The sequence below is a fragment of the Erpetoichthys calabaricus genome, chromosome 2 (genome assembly GCF_900747795.2).
Source record: "Erpetoichthys calabaricus chromosome 2, fErpCal1.3, whole genome shotgun sequence".
In the NCBI taxonomy this organism is placed as follows: Eukaryota; Metazoa; Chordata; class Cladistia; order Polypteriformes; family Polypteridae; genus Erpetoichthys; species Erpetoichthys calabaricus.
The window spans coordinates 91,648,819-91,660,452 of NC_041395.2; the positions used below are offsets into that span (position 1 = coordinate 91,648,819).

General features: G+C 38.9%; 1 protein-coding gene across 1 annotated transcript in view; it reads right to left on the minus strand.

Moving 5' to 3' along the window:
• Positions 1-10,763, minus strand: part of creb3l4 (cAMP responsive element binding protein 3-like 4) — a 63,682-nt gene extending 52,919 nt beyond the window's left edge. Inside the window, exon 1 of the mRNA XM_028794109.2 lies at positions 10,697-10,763. The gene's annotated coding sequence lies outside the window, so the exon portion shown is untranslated. The remainder of the gene's footprint in view (positions 1-10,696) is intronic.
• Between the last annotated feature and the right edge of the window lie 871 nt (positions 10,764-11,634).

Genomic DNA, 11,634 nt, shown 5'->3' on the forward strand with positions numbered 1-11,634 from the left:
GTCAAATATATAAAGTACAATGATAATAAAAAAGGAAAATGCTTAGATAACATAACAAACGTTATAATGAATGTGTGCAATTGCAACCAAATGCTTTTTACAAACATCAAGCAATAAAAAAGTGCTGCTTCAGGCATTAAAAAAAGCTAGCAGTGTGTGAGTGTCTAGTCAGTATCTCAGTGTTATGATATGCCACATAAAGTCACAAGATAATTACCTAAGGATACACATCTAATAATTATCCTCATGATTTTTGCCTTCAGCATTCCGAATTTTATCTTTTTGAAAGCACAGTAGGAGGGAAAGCTTTCTGACAAGTGTCAACCAGAGCCGACTATGTGCACAAGATGGCGCTCATCCGCTACCATAAGAACCTCCATTTAACACATTTGCTGAGTAATATTAGCAACAGCTTTTTTGAATTCAACATCAGGAATGAGTTATTAAAACAAAAAGGTATCAGCATGGTTAATTGTAATAGTCCAATTATTGTTGTGAGCCATACTGCATAAAGCCCCTTCTGTGTTTTCACTCTTCCACAAGCAATGAAAAGACAGATTAAAATGGTATATAAATATCCAGAAGGGTCCTTTAATTATTTTTAGGAAGAGTAAAGTGTAAGTAGGCAGCCTTTCAGACTCAATACCAACTATAGGAGGTCCAATATGATTTAAGAAAGGAACTTTTTGCTTACTCTTTGCCTGGAATCAGAATTGGATGTGCTGGGAGAAGTGTTCAGTTAGCTAAGGGTATCCATGAGAGTTGCTGAGGCAAATGTCAGCACCATCCTGAGAAAAGCAATTATTACTACTTGGTTTATCAACCCAGCTGTGCTATGAAAGTCTTTTTTGCTTATAGTGAGAGAGTAAAAATCTATGAAAACTAATCATAGTGAGCCAGCTTTAGTCTTTGTTCTGTGCTCATTTGGTTAGGCTATTTATTTCTGTAGCAGGTACATGTCTATACAAAGTGTGCAGCCTTTAGCTGAACTTAATATGTTCTGCTTTCTAAACAACCGAAATTGGCTGTCCACTCTTCAGCAGGTCATCCCCAACCTGGGATCAAAACTCAGCCTTCACACTGGCAACATTGCCTCAGAGAAGACACATAAGTAATGTAAACCAAATGCGATTCAGATAAACATTTCATTCTGGGCAGTTAGCATCACTGTTACTGGTGAGGAATATATTGGTATAAGTATGGTGTTCTCAATTTGTAAAGAATTCATTCCCAGAGATCATGCAGCCCCTGCAGAATAAAATTATAAAAAAGTTCAAAAACTGAACAATACAGGTCCGTGATCACTTGCTCACCTATCAGCAACCAGCACGGTCTGGTTTTATGCCTAAGAAGTCTACTATCTACCGCATCTTGGTACTGAGTGTCCTCATCGAGCACAAACACGAATATTTTCTTGCAGCCTTTGTCAATTTTCATAAAGTGTTAACTGATTGAGCTGCCATGTGGGACATCTTGAGACTTTGCAGGATCCCCCTGAAGTTGGTGGATATAATAGCCAGCCTGTACACTGGTACTGTGAGTGCTGTGCAGAGTAGAGTTAGAACCTCTGCATTTTTCCCAGTTGATTCTAGATTCCATCAAGGGTGTGTTTTTCGTGGGGTCCAGCAGCTATGGGGCATGTGTTGGTGAAGAAAGATTCACTGATCTTGACTTTGCCAACGATGCTGTGATCTTTGTGGAGTAAATGGAGGTTCTGATTGGGGCTCTCGACAGACTGAGCGAGGAGTCCGAGTGCCTGAGCTTGTGAGTATCCTGAATAAAAACCAAAATCCAGGCCTTTAATGACCTCTTGGTTTGTCTGCAGAGATAATGTTGATCTCAGCAAGATGTTTACCTACCTCGGCAGTGACATTCATGTCTCTGGTGATTCCTCCTATGTGTGTGGCACTCCCAATATCTTTGCAAAAGGACAAAGATCCAAGTCTTTAGAGTCCTGGTGCTTCCTGTTTTGCTACATGGCTGCGAGACATGGATGCTATCCAGTGACCTGAGACTAAGACTAGACTCCTTCAGTACTGTGTCTCTTCTGAGAATCCTTGGGTACCACTGGTTTGACTTTGTGTTGACGTTCTGATTGAGGCACATTACCTTCATGTGAGGGAGCATCAGTTACAGCACTACAGCCATGTGGTACAATTTCCCGACTGTGATCTGGCTCACAGGACCCTCATTTTTGAAGACTAAAGAGGCTAGATCGTGCCAAGTGGACACCTATGTAACACCTTGCTGCAGCAGATAGATGGTCATTTCCAAAGGGTGGGATTGGACTGCATGTCTACTTGGGGGAGTTGCCTCCAAGATCCTGAGCGGTTTCATCATGTGGTGGGTACGACAACAGGCTGCACCAGTGCATGCTCCCCAACCTGATCTGACCTGACCTCATGCATATTTTCATTTAATGAGTAATTAATCAAAGAATATTTTGTATTTACTAGAAACACAAGGATAATGTATTATTTCAGAGCAGCACAGCTGCACAGTCGTTTGAACTGCTGTCCAGAGACCCATCATCCAGAGACTCCCATGCCTGGTTATACATTCTCCCCATGTCCACTGTGGATTTTCCACCAGGACATATTCCCTGTACTATAGGAAAAAAAGAAAGTTAAAAAAAAGCTTTACTTTGTCACAATGGAAAAATCGTTATCATTACCACAACGTGTTGTACTGTAAGAATTACAGAATCATTTGTAATATTCATAGAAATATGAATGTGTCTCAAATTCTTCCTAACAAACTGGAAAATTACATCAGACAGATCCAATCTGAGACCAACATCATTTTTAATTAACAAGACAAAAAGTGATAATGGTCTTCAGTTGTTATTGTGAATCTGCAGTCTGTCGTGTTTAGCAGTGATGTAACTTTCTTTAACAGTCACTCTCTATTAATGAATGTGAATTTAGCTGAATCTGTTTGAATAGCCAATCCGTAAAATTTATAAAATTTGATGATTAAGGTTTTAGAGGGGTTAAGACACTAGAGGCATATTATCAGGATTCTGCAGTATATAACAAGTGTTAATGTGTCCCTACATTTGGCAAACAAGTGGCTAGCGCATATGCAGTCAAGTGAAAAATGATGTATACATACCTCACATAGTATATATTTTTAATTGAGATTAAAAATTTCCAATTTTAGGACTTGATGAGGACCAGATGGTTGAATTTATGTCCTCTCAAATGTTTCACATGGCCTGCATACAGTATATCTGTCTATACAGTGCCTTCAGAAAGTATTCAGGCCCCTTCACTTTTTTTTTTTTTTTTTTTTTTTTTTTTTTTTACACATTCTGCTATGTTATAGCCTTGTCCTAAATATAATTTAAATTCATTTTTCCCCTCATTAAATAACACTCAATGCCCCAAAATGACAGTTTCTTATTTTTAATACAGTAAATTTGCAAAAATTCCTAAAATCCTGTTTTTGCTTTGTCATTCTGTGGTATTGAGTGTTGTTTCATGCGAGGCAAAACTCCAGGTTTGCCACATATCCATCAGAGTAATTCTACCTGTATTTCCTCACTCTCCACCAAGCCCCAATTAAAATGAACAACCATTACACACTCCATGCACAAGTCAAAGGACACATTTGGTAGCTCCTTATCCCACAATACATCTGTCTTTAATTGCAAAGTCTTGTGCCCATAAGATTCTTTGAAGTACATAGATGCCTTTATCCAGCTTTTATCCAAAACAACTTACAAAAGAGATCAACACAATCAAGTAAATATCAGTCTGGGGAACTGTTAAGGAACAAGTGTTGCAGGACAAGGTTACAAAATTGGTTACAAAATTGACCATCAAAAACAGAACACAAAAACTAGTTAGTCTTTCCTTAGTTACAAGAACTTGCCAAACCCATTATTAATTAGACAGATATTCACAGATCAAGAGAATCTTCAAATGCTTCTTTAAAACATTGAGGGAGTCAGTGGATTGGATGGAGGTGGGTAGCTTGTCCCACCATCCAGGATCAAAAGATGAAAAGTGAGTGGATTAAGATGTGATGCCAAGCAAAATATCTCATGGGCCTTTCTTTAAAACATAATGTAGATAATTTCCTTTCAATGCACTCATTTCTGGATTCATGCCACTTAGATGCCACTAATCTACATCAGTTCATCTATAACATATATAGTGTATGTAAGATTATATATTGACTTAATTATGATAAAATTTAACATAACATGTATTTATTAGTGGCATATTATGGCCATGTCTCGGAGCTCCAAGCCCTTGACACAGGCTGCCTTCCACACGAGTCCTGGGTTGTTCAAAAAATGTTTATTTAAAGAAATACCTTTGGATAGGCTTTTTTCTCCATAACAAAACTCGGCATTTTGTTTCCCCCATGTCTTTCTCCTCCACTTCTTCCAGACAAATTTTTTCCTCCTGTTCTCCCTACTCCGACTGCCTGAATGTGGTAAAGTAGCTCCTTTTATGCCAAGCCCAGAAACTTCTCTGTATGCGGACATTCCACCACTGCTGCTTCCTCAGGTGGCATCCATAGCACTCCGCAGAGCTACCCAACAGGACTACAACCATCAGGTTGACTTGCAGGTGATGCATATAGGTGATCCAGCAAAGACACACTGCCACCTAGTGCACTGGAGGGGTTATAGGGCCCTGACAGGGTGTCTTCCCATGTCCTTCCATTTTGGTGCCACACCTGGGAAAGGGAACCCTAGCTGTCCCAGTCGGGATGTCCATCCACTGATATTCTCTTTCCATTGTATGGGTCTTTTGGACAGGCAAGGAGCTATTCACTTTAGCTAGAAAGCCAGTCCCATCCCTGCCTTTCACTACAACATATTTAATGATAACCTGTGATGTACTACCATTTAGTGGCTTAAAAAAAATTCTACTTTTAAGGTCCCCGTATCTCTTAATAATATATCTATCTATGTTATGTAAGTGGGCACTATTATTTATTTTTGTATACTGTTTATGCATTATTATTCTTAGTCCAATTTTGATTTGTTTTTCTTTGAATGCAACTACAGTACTTCTTTGACATCTTGCAATTCTCTTTGAGCTTCATCATTTGTATGAAAACATGCTATATAAATAAATGTTATTGTTTTTGTTATTTTTACACTGTCCAAGGTTGGTTTTCAGCTTGTATCCAGTACTGCCAAGACAGGCTCTAGCACCCCAACTTCTAAAACTGGATTGAATTTATTCACTATTAAGTCTAAATATTCACACTTTTGATTCAGGGTATTTTACAACAGCCTAAAATAAGTAGCTAACCGAGATGAATTCTGAAACAGGCACAAGTAAGACGAGAGCCATGGAGTTATTTGTTCATCACTCAGCACTCCAGATAGGCATCACGGAATGGTGAGCATGCTACCTTTTAAATAAAGCAGTAGCATTCAGGCCTTGCTACTAGTAGACTAAATGTCCCGGTGATTCTCAACAGAAAACCAACAGCCAGGTTTTTTCCATTAAAGCTTCAGTTAATCTCTTATAATAATAGACAAAGACCAATAGGGAAGGTAATACAGCCCTTTTTGTAATTAGAAAAATGGAAATTCTTTGCTCAACCTTTTGGTAGCCTTTGAATGTTTGGGAACTTTCCTGTAACTGAATACAGAAGACGTGCTCTACAGTTCAGTTTACATATAATGTAATAAACGATATAGAAAAGCACTCTTATTGAATAAAGGTGTGCCTGTCACAGCAAGGCAACTCCCATCACAGTTCTTTCAAACAGTAATCCATTTACATAAAAACAGGACCTACATCCTATTTCAAACAAACCGATGCCATACTGAACCAATCCAAGATACAGTGCTAGGTTTTTAAGCTGTGATTTAGGGATGATTTCTCATCCATTCACAAGCAGGCGTGCCTTTAGCAAAGCAGGATTTACTTCCCAGAGAAAAAAACAAAATTAAATAAATTCCTGCTCAGCAAGTTAGGGACTTTATTTAATCAATTTTCAAAGCTGATTAATATAATTTCAGGGTTTATGGGATCCACAGCCTACACCCACAGGCAAGGAAGCAACCTTTGGCAGAGTGCCTGTCATTTGTGTTCACATGCATATCTTTGGAAAAGTCTAGTGAAAACTTGGGAAGAATGTGCACACAGAAAATAAAATAACTAGTCTGAGATTCAAACCATTCATGCATACATCAGTTTTAAGTACATAATACTGTATTGTCATAATTTTTAGTTTCCTGGCCTAAGCTTTATTAAACTTTTTTTTTTTTTTGCAAATCCAATTGAGTTCAGGGTTCGCAGCAGTTGAAGCTAATCAGGTGCAAGGCAGGGGCCAACCCTACACAGGGGCTGCCAGCCCCTCACAGGATATACACCCGCACTCACATTTGCATTTGGACAATGAGAAGCCATTCAATTAAAACACAATTTAGAAAAAGGAAGAAAACAAATGGAGTTAACATGGACATATAAAGAACCACCTCTGGATGGCCTCATACTGATGTCACTTTCTGAAAATTGTTTTAGCCATTTTTTTTTTGGTTTGCTCAGAAATGGGGTAACAAGATGTTAAGTTCAGAACATGTTGTATTTAACTATTGATTTCAAATATGCCTGGGTGGATGGGCCTATGATGGACTCACACTCTACTCAGGGTTGGTTCTAGCCAGATGTTATTAATTAATTGAATGGAGTGCATCTGTGTCATGTTCATTCACTTTACAGCTCATCAAAGCTCTGTCACTTATAATAAAAATGTTGTGTGATTTTTTTCAGACAAGAAAGACAGAACCTTTTGAGATAAGGGACTTGAGCTCATTAAGAGTCGATTAGCACATACTGTATAAGTAAGAATTTAACTGTACTCTGTATACCTTATAAATATGACCCTTTAATAATAATCCTTGGGAAATCTCACAGGTGGTTAGTATAGCTCCTAAAAAAAACTACTTCATAAAGACAAACGGCAATTACAAGCACATCTGGGAAAGTATTATTGAAAAGTATCACAAAGAAAAAAGTAGAAGAAATTTAATTACATTTATTTGTAAACAATAATAAAAACTGCGCAAAAACAGTGAAACATCCTCCAAACTGTTCATCTGGGTGAACAGGGCATAAAATAATATGGCAGTTCTAAAATAAACTTCTTCTGGCTGCTCTCATTAGGTGTTGCCACAATGGACCACCTTTTTCCATATCTACCTGTACTCTACATCTTGCTCTGTTACACCCACCACCTCCATGATCTCTCTCCCCACATCCATAAACCTTCTCTTAGACCTTCCTCTTTCCTCATACCTAGCAGCTCCATTCTTACCATTTCTTTTCCCAATATACCCAGAATCTCTCCTCTGCACATGTCCAAACCAATGCAATCTCGCCTCTCTGGCTTTGTCTCCCAAACGTCCAACCTGAGCTGACCCTCTAATGTACTCATTTCTAATCCTGTCCATTTTGTCACACCCAATGCAAATTTTAACATCTTTAACTCTACCACCTCCAGCTCTTTCTCCTGTTTTTTGGACAGTGCCACCGTCTCTAACCCATTTAACATAGCTGGTCTCACTACCATCCTGTAGACCTTCCCTTTTACTCTTGCTGATACCCATCTGTCACAAATCACTCCTGACACTCTTCACCACCCACTCCACCTCTTTTTCATCTCTCCTCCACACTCCCCGCTACTCTGTACTGTTGACCCCAAGTATTAAAACTCATCCATCTTCGCCAACTCTACTCCCTGCATCCTCACCATTCCTCTGACTTCCCTCTCATTCACACACATGTATTCTGTCTTATTCCTACTGACCTTAATTCCTCTCCTCTCTAGAGTATATCTGCACCTCTCTCAACCTGCTCCCTACTCTCGCTACAGATCACAATGTCATCTGCAAACTTCACAGTCCATGGAAACTCTTATCTAATCTCCTCTCTTAACCTGTCCATCACCATTGCAAATAAGAAGGTGTCAGAGCCAATCCCTGATATAATCCCACCTCAATCTTAAACGCATCCATCACTCCTGTACATATTCTGTACAACTCTTACTTATTTCTCTGCCACTTCCGACTTCCTCATACAATACCATGACTTCTCTCTAGGTACCCTGTCAATGCAACTCCTTCTCGCCTTCTCTATACTTCTCCATCAACAGACTCGGAGCAAACATCGTATCTGTGGTGCTCTTTCCTGGCATGAAACCATACTGCTGTTTGTTTAATCATCACCTCTCTTCTTAACCTAGCTTCCACTACTCTTTCCCACAACTTCATGCTGTGGCTTATCAATTTTATCCCACTGTAGTTACTACAGTTCTGTAGTTAACAGAACAAGATGCAGAGGACAGGAAGATATGGAAGAACATGATCCGCTGTGGCAACTCCTAACGGGAGCAGGTGAAAGAAGAAGAAGAAGTTACTACAGTTCTGTACATTCCCCTTATTCTTAAAAATCGGTACCAGTACACTTATTCTCCACTCCTCAGACATCCCATCATTTTGCAAGATTGCATTAAAGAGTCTGGTTAAAAACTCCACTACCATCTCTCTTAAACACCTCCATGCTTCCACAGGTACAGTATGTCATCTGGACCAAAGGCCTTTCTATTCTTCACCCTTTTCATAGCGATCCTTACTTCCTCCTTGCTAATCTGTTGCACTTCCTGATTCATTATCTCCACATCATCCAACATTCTCTTCATTCATCAGTCTCTCAAAGTATTCCTTCCATCTGCTCAATACAAACTCCTCGCTTGTGAATACGTTTCCATCTTTATCCTTTATCACCCTAAAATGCTGTCTTTCCCAGCTCGGTCCCTCTGTCTACCCAATCGGCACAAGTCCTTTTCTCCCTTGTAGTGTTCATCCTCTCATAAAATTAATCATACGCCTTTTCTTTAGCCTTCGCCACCTATCTCTCCACCTTATTCCTTATTTCCTATTACTCCTGTCTACTTTCTGCATCTCTATGATTATCCCACTAAAATTAGTTCTAAAATAAACAGTCTTCAAAAGCTGAGATGTGATAAATTGAGCATTCAATAGTAAGGACCTAGGTGCTTCACAAAAGTGAAAAAATAAAATGCATCTGATGTTCATATCAGATTTCATCTACAATTTGTCAACAGGCATGTTTGAGACTCTGAAACATAAGTTAAGAAGATTCTTTGGTTTCATTAAAGGAAAAAAGAATGCAAAAAAGTATAAAGAAAACCTGGAGAAAAGCATAACACAGACTACCAAAAATCTGGGAAAAAGAAGATTCACCTTCCAACAGGACACTGACCCACAAAATACAGTCAAACAAAACCTACAGTATATCTGCTTAAGTCAAAAAAATAAATACATTTAAAAATTCCAAAATAATCCAGAAGGCCTAGTAAGACCCCAAACTACCTAATAACTGACAACTGCTCTTCAGTAGTGGTCCCCTCCACCTTAGGCAAGCATGTGCAGTTTTGCAAAAGAGAAGAATAGATAATGTGATTGGAAAACACTTACTCTAAAAAAAAAAAAAAAAAAAAAACTAATTCTTATTGGAACAATTTAGACTTGCAAAGCAGCCTAACTGCGTCTGTATGGACTAAGGGATGAAACACACAAAAAAACACAGAAATTCCAAAAAAAGGGGTTCTGAGGCTCCAAACTGAGCCCAGATCTGAGTGCTGCTAGGCAACAATGTTGCTGATGCTGTTACATCTATGCACTACCACAGTTAAATAAGTCAAGATTATATTATTATACACTAATTTAGTAAAATATAATGTCGGTAACAATTGTCATTCTACATACATATGTTATCTTATTTGCTACACCTACTTTTTATCCATCCAACTATCTTCCAAACCTGCTTGATCCTAAGCAAGGACTCAGGGAAGGTGGAGCCTTTCCCAGCAAGCACAGGGTGCAAGGCAGGGGCAATCCCTGGCCAGATTATCAATGGGTGAACACACGCACATACAGTACATACACTATCTGATCCAATATAGTTCTATATAAACTTTGTTTAATTTTGTTTGACTGATTAAGCATATTTCTTTCACTTGAAAGAGCTGCTAGGCAAAAACAACAAATTGAAGAAAAAAATCATGCAAAACAAATGATTAAAACATAACACTGTAATTATTGCTTAGTTATTATGTTGACAAATTTCAAGATGAGCTGTCCATGAGGCCACAGTGATAAGCATCTGTTAGAGATAATGAGTTAAACTGTATAACATCTTCATTCTCTTCGGTTGCCAGTACTTTTGTTTTCTAATGTCCCAGACGAGTAATACCTGGTACTATTGGGACCAAGATGGGTGCAGAATAAGGGAGGTGGGCGTTTGCCTAAAAATCTTCTTTGGCACGACCTAAATAACCCTACAACGTGACATAAAATATTCTTTTTGTAAAGTTCTGACAGCTATCACCTGTAGGTTTACTGCCCTGCTCACTTCTGCTACTGGGTCTCTTTTCACAACCTAAACTTTGGACAATAGGCAGTTTCACCGCCCAGGTTGCCCAACGAAGGTGGAGCACAGAGTTGTAAAGCCAGATAAACAAGTAGAGCGCCGTGCTGTGCTACGTCTATACTTTGAGACGTTTCGGGAAAACTGTTACAAAGAAATTAATTCCAATAACTTCTTATCAGTAATGCTATCGGTGTTTTTTTAGTAATACAATCAAGTTCCATCACAGCATCCGTCTGCAGATCGTACAGAACAGTCGGGCAGCTTACCTGCTTGTAATGCTGCTCCTCGTACTTCCAGCCTGGCACCTCTGACGTCACTCTGACTTGAGAAGCGAAATCGAGGCATCGTCCAATGCCTGTGGATTGGCCAATTGAATTGAAGCAACATCCAATCATATTTTTCCCAGTAGATGTTTTTAGGTAGTGATTGGCTACTGGAACGGGGCTATCTGAATAGTCCTGGCCTTGTACTGCAGAGTGGCTGTGGTTGCATTATCTGACTTCTTTTTTTCCTAGCGAGGGGGGCTACGCTTCTAATAAACTTCTAATTTTGTATCAAATCGCTGATTTAGGCAGAAAAGGGCAGTGCACTGCCTGAACATTGTGCATCAAAAGTTAAAATACGGTACAACGGATATCTATTTGACAAACTTTAAATGTAGGCCTATATTTAAACCGTATTTGCATTCTGTGTATGTAGTACTAGGGTGATGTACCGTGTTAGCCATTATGAATGTAGTGAGAAGTCATGCAAAACATATTGTAACATGGTATATATATATTTTTTCTCAAACCCTCGTGTTCTAATTTGGGGTTCGGGGCCTCCATCAGCAGCTTTGGGCACAAGGCAGGAACGGGCCCTGAACAGATCTGCTTATAGTGCAACTCAATTTCATTATGCAGTGCTGCCTAAGCCTTACTAAAACTTAAACTAAACGTTTGACTACGAAAGGTGATCAAAATGTTCTGAGTCAGCACAATGAAGAGAAACAAGTACAAAACCAAGATTTTTTTTTTATTATTATTTTTTTTAATATAAAACTAATAAAAACTTTGGAAAACATTGGAGCGTTCTATGATACATAAAACACTTTGTCTTGTTTGTGCCAGAACTCTTCTGTAGGTGACTTCCTGTCTTTGTAATTTGTATAACATCCCAAAGAATTTCTTCATGATCGGGTACAGAACAGTTGGTAGTCAAATGT